This window comes from Chiloscyllium punctatum, chromosome 34 (assembly GCF_047496795.1).
Source record: "Chiloscyllium punctatum isolate Juve2018m chromosome 34, sChiPun1.3, whole genome shotgun sequence".
In the NCBI taxonomy this organism is placed as follows: Eukaryota; Metazoa; Chordata; class Chondrichthyes; order Orectolobiformes; family Hemiscylliidae; genus Chiloscyllium; species Chiloscyllium punctatum.
The window spans coordinates 738,635-750,651 of record NC_092772.1 but is presented as its reverse complement, the minus strand read 5'-3'; positions in this window follow the sequence as shown (position 1 = coordinate 750,651).

Below are 12,017 nucleotides of genomic sequence, written 5' to 3'. Positions count from 1 at the left end.
TATATGTTGGCAGGTCTCTTTATGGAAGGCAGATTTCCCTTTTGAAGGGACATAAATGAATGGGTTTTCAACAAATTAAAACTTTTTTCCACTCTTCCTCTGAGAGGGTTTATATTCCAGACTTTTTTCATTGAATTTAATTACCAGCAGTTGCAATGCTCCAGTCTCCAAGGGTTGCTAGTCCAAATATCGCCATTACATTTGCAGATGACACATGGATTGGTGGAGTAGCAAAAAGCATAGGGAATGTCAAGGACTGAAGGAGAATATAGATAGACAGGAGAGTTGAGCGGAGAAGTGGCAGATGGAGTTGAATCCAGGCAAATGTGAGGTGATGCATTTTGGGAAGTCTAATTCTAGAGACAAGCATACTGTAAACGGAAGAGCCTTGGGTAAAGTTGATGAGCAGAGAGATCTGGGAGTTCAGGTTCTTTGTACCCTGAAGGTGGCTGCACAGCTGGATCGAGTGGACAAGAAGGCAAATGGCATGCTTGCTTTCACCGGACGGGGCATTGATTGTAAGAGCTGACAGGTCATGCTAAAAAATACAATATTTTGGTTCAACCGCATTTAGAATGCTGTGTACAGTTCTTGTCACCAGATTACCAAAACGATATGGACGTTTAGGAGAGGGTGCAGAGAAGGTTTATGAGGATGTTGCCTGGTATGGAAGATGCTAGCTCAGAAGAGAGGTTGAGTTGGTTACGTTATTTTCATTAAAAAAAAGAGATTGAGGGGGACCTGATCGACGTCTACAGAATCATGAAGGGTATAGTCAGGGTGGATAGAGGTAAGCTTTTTCCCAGGGTGAGGGATTCACTGCTGAGAGGTCACGCGTTCGAGGTGAAAGGTGAAAAGTTTAAGAGAGATAGACGTTGGAAGCATTTTACACTGAGGGTGGTAGGTGCCTGGAACGTGTTGCCAGAAGAGGTAGAGGCAATCACTGTAGATTCATTTCAGATGCATCTGCACTGATGCATGAGTCAGTGGGATGCAGAAGGATACAGATGCTTAGCAATTGATGGATAGGGTTAGACAGTGGATTTGGATCAGCTCAGCCTTCGACGTCCGAAGGGCCTGTTCCTGGGCTGTAAATTTTCTATGTTCTTTGTTCTTCTTTGTTCACTAGTCTGCCAAATCATCTCTCGCCCTCTGACTTATCACCTTCTCCCCGGCTCCATCCACTATTCGCTTTCCCAGCTACCTTGCATTCAACCCCAACCCCCTCCCATTTATGTCTCAGTCCCCACCCACAAAACTCATTCCTGATTAAAGACTTATGTCAGAAACGTCGATTGTCCTGCTCCTCGGATGCTGCCTGACCTGCTATACTTTTCCAGCACGACACTATCGCTATGGCGAAGATAGACGAGCTCTGCTCAGGCTCTTCATCTGGGAGCGGAGAAGGCGAGTGAGGAAGTGATTAAGGTGCACATTAAGGGGACCGGTATGTGTGATAGGAACAAACTTCTTATGGGAAGAGTTAACAACCAGGGATCTCCGTTAAACGCAAGAGAGAGGGTGCTCAGAGGAGATATAGGAAGAACGTTTTCACTCTGAGAGTATTGTATAATTGGAACTCACTGTTTGAACGTGTGGTACAGCTTTGAGTCATGAAAACATTTCAGGAGTATTTAGCCGAATACTTGAGAAGCTAGAGCACACATGGATAAGGACCAGTTCTGGAAAATGGGGTGAAGATAAACAGATGTCTGATGAAATATCCGAACACGGTAAAGAAAATACAGAGCATGAAAGCATGGGAAGGGGAAAGGCACGGAAACTGTGTGCAATCTGTTACAAGGGGTCTGCGGAATGCCACACGCGTCAAAAGATCACTGGGGCAGGATGGGGCCGCTGTGGCAGGATGGGATAGGAATAGTGGAATGCTCCTACACCAATTAGCAGAGTCAGACTGAGGCTGAAAGGTTACAATGGCAGGCTGAGATAAAAACAATTAGTCAAGTCAGACTCCCTACTAAATATCATCATGGTAGGTTGGGACAAGTCGTGACAATAAATAGGAAGGGCATGACTTTAAATAATTTATTGATAGTCGAGTCAGCCTGCTTGAGACGCTTGTAGCAGGATATGACATTATATACATAATCAGCGGTTAGTTGAGTCAGCTTTGGACAGGAAAACATTGTGACAGATGGGGTAGCTGAATATCTTATCATGACAGGTTAGTCTGGGATGGAAGATCATTGTAGCACAGGTGGCAGTAGAATACCTAATAGTGACAGTAGAATAATATTAAGTAGAATTAGGTAAAATACATTGTGACAGAAGTAGCACAACAACGGGAACTAAAACAATTGGTTTAATGTATAGCTGGAGTGAGGTGATTCTGATTAACACAGTTGGGCATTCTGATAAGCTAACTAAAAATGATTAAAGAAAAGTGATGGAGTTTAATTCAGATTAAGGCGAGGTGATGCATTTTGAGAAAGCAAACCTTAGCAGGACTTATGCACTTAATGGTAAGGTCCAGGTTCTTAGCTCCTTGAAAGTGGAGTCGCAGGTGTCAGATCCCAGTCACATACATGGCTGTTGTTCTTAAAGTAATTTCTTCTCTACGTGTGTAGAAGTAACACAATGAGTGATCAATTACAATTGGCAGACGTACTTAAGGGGGCGTGTGAAATGCTGAAGTTGTGAGATCAGAGCAGTTCGTATTGACATACACCATTCACTGTTCGAATCTGATACTCAGGAATGCGATTTTGAGCGAAATTTGAGCAGGAAAGCTTACCACATGATGTAACACCAGTTTGTGTGGTTACTCTGTTGTTTACCACATTTGTGTGTTTTGCCTCATTGAGGATTTTGAAGTTGTCCCCCTATACAAAAGTTTCGTGCTTTTGCACCGTTATACAAAAGATGCAGTACAATAACAGCCTAGGCTGATTCAGTGTACTTGTACAGATATTGACACCTGGAAACAGCACGATGCACTCTCCTCGAGTCTGGAAAATAATTTGCTCCATTCGCACTCTTATGGCTCTTTTCATTCAATCGACTTCTGTTCTCCACAGAATCCGATTCAGCAGACCTTGTCACTGAGTCATTTATTTGTGTGTGTTCAGATCATGTGAGGAGAATATCACAGTGGAGGGCTCTGGGTCCATAACCCAGAAGCCAGACCATACTCAGGGAACCCTCCTCTGCGCTTGCTCATTTCATGAACACCACGAAGAAATATCTAAGCTCTTCAAAATTTACTAACCGATTTTTCAGTAGCAAGATAAACAATTCCAGGTTTCTGCTTTTGTTGTCACACGGACCAAGATTGTAAATGCTGGAACCATTTGCGAATGTCCGCTCACCCACGTCCATTTTCTCCCCAGGAGGTGTTAAGATGATGGTCTCAATCGGATTCTTCGCAAAAGAATAATCTTTTAATCCATTAATTTCTGGTTTATGGGTCCACCAGTTTCCCCTAGGCCTCTGTGTTAGCGCTGACCACAACAGTTTCCCGCAGTCTTCGGCTTTTTGTAGCATGTACCTTCGAGGATGACATCAAAAGATCTTCACTGTTAATGTGTGATGATCAACCAATGGAGACGGCTCAGTCCGCGGGGATGCGATAAACACCACCACCCCGCTACTGCTACATAGTTCATGTGACCAATGCCTTTCCACTTGGTCACCGCGCCCTACATCTGCATTGCAGATAAATTGACAAATTTATGGTACTCTCTCGGATTGGTAATCAGAAGCGAGATTGTTTGAATTGTTGAAAAAGTAAGATAAACTGAGAAAATACAGGATATCAAATGGGGAACCGGAAGGGAAAGAGAGAACAGTGAATGATAGTGTTCTGACAAAATTTAAATATCATTGCTGAAGATTCAGAAAATGCTATCATTCACAAACATAGTACAATGTGGAATGTAAGTTTTGGTACCAGCAATGCAAGCAGATTGCAAAATCTTAGTCTGAAAATCTTAGTCTTTCTGCAACTGTTTTAGTTTTAATGAACGCACACATGGGATTCAGTGCTGTAATGATCTCCTAAACTGTAGAAGGAAATCCTTGCCTTCGAGGATACGGGGGAAAGTTCACTGATTCATCCCTGTAATGGCAGGACTGTCCTCTGCAAGCATATAAGTACAATTATTCAATGATCCATGGGGCTTCGAATAAGAGGTGAAGGGAAAGTCTCCATTCACAAATTAATCATTCAGTAGAACTCAATAAAAGGACACATGTAGTGATGGACAAAGTGGGCAAGAACACGGAAATACGATACACAATAGCTACGATAATTACTGTGTGAAAAGTATTGAATTCAGATCTATGGTGGCCTTTGGCAATGATATTTACTGTCCAGAACTAGTCCGCAATTGAATATCTATAGTCCTACTATGATGTATTTGAACGTCAGTTACCTTTAGAAATATCTGAGACTCACTCAGGTCATGGAGATTTAGTGTAATCATATTTAAAAAGCAAAGAGTTCATCGCGAAACTGTGAAATCGGTCACCCTCAGTGTAATCCTTGACCTCGTTCTCCAACAAAGACATGTGAAGAGTTTATAAAGGGCACAAACGCTGCTTCCTGGATAGCAATATATTAGGAATCCCAGGGACGGGGTTTACTGAGACATAAAATCATCAGCAAGGATATAAATGGTTTCATCGGTATGATAGAGAATGAAGGAGTTTATTCACGAGATGTGGAATTGCTGCACAAGAAACACGCAAGCTTAAACGGAAACAAAAGAGATTTTCAGATAATGTGAGGTTTGAAGTGACTAAATCGGGGAAGCTCCCTCTTTCGAGTGAATCTACCAATTCAGTTAGGGCTTCAAAACCACTAGTGAATGATTAAGGAAAGATTGGATGAGAGTTTCTTCCATTCAACAAAGTTATTGAAATCCTGGATGAATTTCCGGAAATAAAACGTAGATTTCTGATCTCAGAGTGTTTTAAAAGACGCACGAACTGACATACAAGGAGGGAATTTATCATTGAAAGAAAGGAAAAGTGTGGGTGTGGATTAATTTCGAATTTGTTTTTTTTTCAGACACAAAGGCATTTCACAAACACGCACAACTGAATAAGATTGAGTTCATGGACTTGAAAGGTGCAGCGTATTATTCAAGGTGAAGCATTGAAAATGGGGCTGATGCCCTAAAATAACTGCAGACAGAAGTTACATCCAAATGAGTAGCAATTGAATCGTCACTTGGAGACGCAACACCTACTTTAAAGATTTGATCACATTCACATGATGTCAGGTGTATTTCATGCTTTCTTATCTCCACCAAAAAGTTTACTCTGTCTTTTTTTGTGTTTTTCAACAGCACACCATTTCATCTGAAAGATGCTCAGACTAAAATTGAATACATTATTCAGACGGTCCTATGCGACCAATCTTTTTTTTTTGATTATTACAATGAACTTTGCGAGTTTGCAGCAAACTGGATATCATGAAACCAGCTCAACATCTATTTTCCCGGGATTTAACGCAGTGCACATGGGAAACGTCACCATCTGATGAAAAATCACCTTCAGCTCTTTCTCCACGCATGTCTCTTCACGTTTTAAATATTTACAGTATGTCTGTTGATCAAGGAGTCATTATCCAGAAAAGGTCGTTATTCAATCCACAAAAACTGGTAGTTTCCCATAAACTTGGCTTTGCACAATATCACCTTCCATGCGTACCCCTCGACCCGACGACAAATTGAAGCTGCTCCATGTGAGGCTCAGACCTAAACCTTCGGCACAGCACACCCCACTATACTGGCACAGAGATACCATGCACTGGTCATCTGCAGCACTTTGAGCCACACATTAATGCTTACCTCCAGATTCCTGGCTGTACCTTAACGGTTGGGAAACCGAGTTTCTCTGATTCCATGGCTGGTAACTGCGATTACGCGATCATCTTCACCAATGGTTTTGACCCCGAGTGAGGCAAGTGGTGAGCTTCTTATTGCAAAGATGGGCAGATTGTTAAAATATACAACTTCAACATTTGCCTTCACTAACTCATGAGCTTTTTATTTTGTTTTTCAAATGGAGAAATCTTAAAATTTTTATCTTAAACACACTCAATGACAGGTCTCCATTGTGTCTCTGGCATCAAATTCCAAAGTGTAAACCCCTCTGAATTATTCCACTGCAGTCCGCTGTTTGGGAAGTGTTCCTGTTGTGTGAAATGCACTTCCCCGTGTGTCAACTGTTGCTCCCAGTATGCGCTCTGGCACTGCAATCATTTTCCTTCTGACACTTGCTCACTGTGTTGCTGAGATCATACAGTGACTTGGTGTCGCACGGCCCAGGAAAATGATACAGCTCAAGGTTTTTGCATTGATGAATTCAATTGTCAGTTTAGCCTTATTTCGGATTTTGAAATTGTCAGTTCTGTACACAAGATCGTGTCAAAAATATCTGAACGGAAGTAAGGTGTTCCGAATAATGACATTGAGCACTATGTGCTCACCTCCAGTCTGGAAAACAATTCCTCACTGACAATTCTACACCTTCTGGTGTCACGGGCTCTTCATCCTGTTGACTTCAAATCGCCACAGAATTCAACAGACCTTGTTACATAGTCATTTCTTCAATTGTGTTCAAATCATTGCGAGCAGAGTATCACAGTGGGAGTGCGCTTCCCCACAACCCAGAGGTCAGTCCATACACTTGGAACTGCACTGCGCTAATTATCATTTCGCCAACACCACGGAGAAATATCTGCCGCGCTGCATAATATAAGCAACTCAATTACTCATAGGGTCACATACCACTAAGCATGTCTGACGATGTGACGGCGAGGTAAAGGTGGTGCACTACTAACCCATTATGTTCTACAGTAGGGTGTTCAAATCCCCCTGTTACCGACGGTTTTTGTTGTTGCCATTTTTGGATGACCACAACTGACTTTTTGAAATTGGAACTCCAATGGTCAGTTTCTAACCATTACGCCATTATAAAATCTCAAAGAATAATTTGAGCCTTTTGGCGAAAGTGCATTGAAATGTGAATTTAATTGGGATAATGAAAAGGTACGCGTTTCTCTTTTCAAAGTCAAGTTGCTGTGAACTTTTATCATATGAAAGAAATTCAGGAAAACGAAATAACGAGAGATGCGAACTGCATGTTTATGCAATGCAATTCTTAATGAGTGTTTTGTCCGATGAAATCTGGAGCAGGTTGGGTGGAAGTGAATCATCTTGGTGAGAAGAGCACAGTGAGACAGCACAAAATAATGGAGATATTTCAAAAAGGGCAGGGGATGTGTGTAGGGGCACAGAGAACTGGCTGCAAATGCACAGTCGAGAATTGCCGTTGTGGGTGCCGTGCATGGGCATAGACAGACTTAAACATTGGTCTCGCCCTTTCCCCTTGGTCGTGGCATTGATGAATGATGGACATAAGATACAGATAAAGGCAATATGTGGTAAGCAAGGTCCCTCTCGTTATGCACACACTGCATGCATCACATTGAACTATGAACAACTGGAGAAGTCAGCATGTTAACTGCAGGGAATGAACCTAAACTGTGTTTCAATAACCGTAGATCAATGCAACATAAACTTAAAAATGATTTCAATGTCTTTATACGCATGTCATTAACAGATGTTTCATTCTAATACCTGTGTGGTGGAAAGAAGAAGACACCACGTTTCAAGGTGGATGACAACACTAGCAATTTTGTCTTGAAATTGAGATCTATTTGATAATTTCACACAGTGAACAAGTTCAATTTAAATAATACAAATCACATTCCCTCACCTGGAATAAAAGTGTGATTTCATTACGAACATTGTCCTTGCTAAATAGCAGTTACTCAACATGAAAAATAGGATGCAATTTTTATTGAACATACGTCAATTAGCACCATTATCTTACTTCGGATTGACTGCAGTATGCACATGCTAACTAACGTTTAAGAAAGAAAGTCTTTTGGAAATAAAAATTCGGTGGTGATTAAGAATAAGATTCGGTTCTCATGATGTGGATATTCCACCAATGGTTCCAGTAGTAGAAATGGTCAGTGGGCAGTATTTCTACGATGATGTAGAGGTGTGTGAGCTGCCAGAGATAAGAGCTCCCACCTCATCTGGAGCAGCGTCTGCTGACATAGACCAGGGAGCTTTGTGACATCAGTCTGGGAGTTCCAAGCACAACTGGACTAGTTTTTATTGACATGAAGCATCAGGGAGCATTGGGATATCAGACTGGTAGATCCAACCTCAACTGGACCGCTTCTATTGACATGGGGTAGGGAGCTTTGGGACACCAGACTGGGAGCTACAACGTCACCTAGAGCAGCTTCTATTGACATGGAGCAGCAAAGAGCAATGGAACGTCAGGTCGGGATCTCCAACCTAACCTGGAGCAGCTTGTATTTACATGGAAGAGGAGGGAATATTGGGACATTAGGCTGGGGAAAGGATATTCAACTATTTTAATCTGAAGTAAAATAGGTTTCAACACCTCAGATGTTAATTGATTTATGAAGAATCTGTCCCGGGATAATAATTAATTTTGTAGATATTAAAGACAAGACCTGCAAATGTTCAACTCAGAAAAATACATTGCTACAGAGAGAAATGGGAATGATGTTTCAAGTTTTTGACTTCTTTTCTGGTCGACTCTGCATTGGATAACATCACCGGAATTACTTTTTCACTCATTTCATGTTATTCAGTTTTCTGCAAATACGGAAAGGTCATTAACGTAATATAAAGCTGAAAATTAATGGGAATATAAAATATTGTGATTAGGCTGGCGTTTACCTCTAATTATGGTGGAAACGGAGCAAAGTCAGTTGTAATTTCCTCGATCAGCAGTGACCTCACTAATTGGCTGATCAGATTGTGAATGGTAGTTTTTTTTAAGGACAATTTGAAGTGAATCAACGATGTTGATTTTCTTTGTTCTTTGTTCACCTTGTGAATGTTACTGCTATTGGCTCATGTCCTTGTTTTCACCACAGCTCTGCAGCGTGTAAAATCTCAGCTGTGCAGCGGGCCAGTGGTACAACCATTCGTAAAGCTGGCTACTTATCAGTTGGTGTAGGTTCGACTTTTACTTGGCGCCGTCGCATTGTGGAGATTCATCACACATCCAAACTCATCTTTCTTGCTTCACTGAGATGGTGTATATTTGAAATTTTCATCTCTACGAACGAAAATGATTTCACTGTCTTCGATCAGTTAAACATTACCAAGAACAATCAGAGTTAAAGATTATACAACACCAGATTGTATCGAATAGGTGTATTTGGAAACACCAGTATTCTATACGCTGCTTCTTCATCAGGTGGTTGTCAACTGTGGGACTCTAACCTGGCTTTGTGTGATTAATAAATTTGTCCACCCCAGTCCAATACCAACACCTCCAAGTCATGGGTAACATCGACACCACGAACGGTTGGTTAAAGTCCAGATGATCTTCCAAAAGATCGCGCATGTTGACACACACATCAATTTTCTGAAAAAAGACACCCAGCTGATGAAGGAGCGGCTCTCCTAAAGCTAGTGTTTCCAAACAAACCTGCTGGACAATGCCCTGATGTTGTGTATTTTTTTTAACTTTGTCTCCCCAACTCAAACACTGGCAATTCCATGTCGCAGAGAACATCAGTCATGTCGCAGCGCTGTCAGAGAAGGCAATCCTGGAAAACCCCACACATTGCTCATAGGTACGTTTCGTTTTCAGAAACCAACCCACTCAATCGCTGAGACTCAGTTTTGACAGTTTTTTGAAACTCTTTCGAAGTGGAATCAGATGAGAATGATGAACTTTCCGACTGTGCAGGGAGAGGGAAGACACTTTTCCATTCTTTCAAGGGCTGGGGTATTGACTAATCTAAGATATTAAACAGATTCCTGGTAGAGCTGCTTTCTCTGCCTCAGAAACAAGAAGTCCTGATTTAGGAAGTCAAGAAGTTAAAAATCGCACAACACCAGGTCATAGTCCAACAGGTTTAATCGGAAGCATTAGTATTTGGAGGGCTGCTCCTTCATCAGGTGGTTGTGGACTACACACTTGTAAGATACAGAATTTATTGCAAAAGGTTACAGTGCGACGTAACTGAAATTTTACATTGAAAAATAACTTGATTGTTTGTTAAATCTTCCATTTGTTAGAATGACTACGTTCGGTTCACTTCTTTCTTATGTAAATCGCAAAACTTTCCTTTAATAGTTACATTCTCAGGTGAACTTTAACAATTAATGTCAACCCAGCTAATATGTTGAAGGTGTTAGTCCCTGTGTGCTGTGTCCGTGCCATAATGTTTAGACTGACGCTAATCCTAAAAAAAAACAACACGCTGCAGGCAAAGATGCTTTGAGGCATGATACATTGGTGAAACCGAGCAGAGGCTACAGAACGGATGAATGGCGACTGCACATCAATCAACAGGCAGGTATGCCCCTTCGCAGTTGGGGAGCACTTCAGTGGTCCAGGACATTCGTCCTCGGACCTTCGGGTGACCATCCTCCAAGGCGGACTTCGGAGCAAGCAGCAGCTGAATGTGCCTGAGCATAGGCTGATAGCTCAGTTCGGTACCCATGGTGATGGCCTCGACAGGGACCTTGGGCTCATGTCAATGTACAGGTGATCCCATTACTTATCTACACAAACAGACCCTCCTACACACACACACACACACACACACACACACACGCATATATGTTTGTGGAGTGAATTTGCACTTGCAGAGTTACATCGTAATTTGCTCAAAAACTGCATGAATCCATGTAAGTCTCTGTTAACTCATTTTATAAAATTAGAATCATTCTAAACATTATGGAACAGACAGCAGCACACGGGGGCTGACACCAATTGTTAAAGTTCACCTGAGAATGTAACTTTAAAATAAAAAGTTTTGCGCTTTACATATGAAAGAAGTGAAGCTAAAATGGTCATTCTAACAGATCGGAGACTTAGCAAACATTCAAGGTAATTTTCAATATATAATTTCAGTTACATCACACTGTAAACTTGTGCTATAAAATCTGTGTCTTACAATTGTGTACTCCACAACCACCTGATGAATGAACAGTGGTCCAAAAGCTAGTATTTCCAATTTAGCCTGTTGGAATATAACCTGGTGTTGTGTTATTTTCAAATTTGCACACCCCAGTGCAAAACCTTCATCTCCAAGTCTTTCAATCCGAGGCACTCTGGTCACAGATCCAACCTTTGTGCATTCAACTTATTTAATCCTTGAAAAGAACTGAATGTTTCAGTAATGATCATTTTTGTAGCACTGAGTCAAAGCAGGCAAAGGCAACTGCTTTTAACGTTTATTCCCATTTGCATTCATCTCCGATATGAAATTCTCACTGACTCTGACAGCACTGATAACTTTGCTGTTTTGTAATGTCAGGAATCCATGTTCAATTTCCGACTTTCATAAGGAACAAAAAATATTTTTTCCCTGACTGGAAATAAACATTGGGAAATAGCAGTGAGACAGCTGAATTTCAACACTTTCGCAACAAGGAAGACAGATGCAATGCTTGCAAATTTTCTTGGTAACTTTATTTTTACCTTATTGGTTCAGTTGAAAAATGACACTCATTGAGTTTTTTAAAACATGGCGAATGACCCTTCAGCCATTCAGCTTCATCATCAGTCATCAAACATCTGGCTTGTAAACATTCAAGTCTTCAGTTAAATTATTATTCAATTTCTTAAGGGCTTAAGTGGAACAAAAACATCTCTGTGAACTAACAGTTCTGAAAGACAAACTCTTTCTCAGAGCCGTTTGTCAGTTTTCCTCATGATGCTGCGGAAAATGTTTCTGCGCTCACATCTGAATTGGTGTTTTTCAGCTTCCTTTTTCTTTCTATTAAATGGTTTAGGTTCCAGTACAGATATAAGCTGCAGGTTGCGGAAGTCACGTGTTTGTGCTTTCACTGACACTCTGTCTCAGCGGGAGCTGCAGATCTTCCCCACGCTGATTCAGACAGCACTGTCCTTCCTGTGACATGTCCCATGGCGAATGGAAGGACAGGCATTAATAACCCGCACTTCGGAATGTA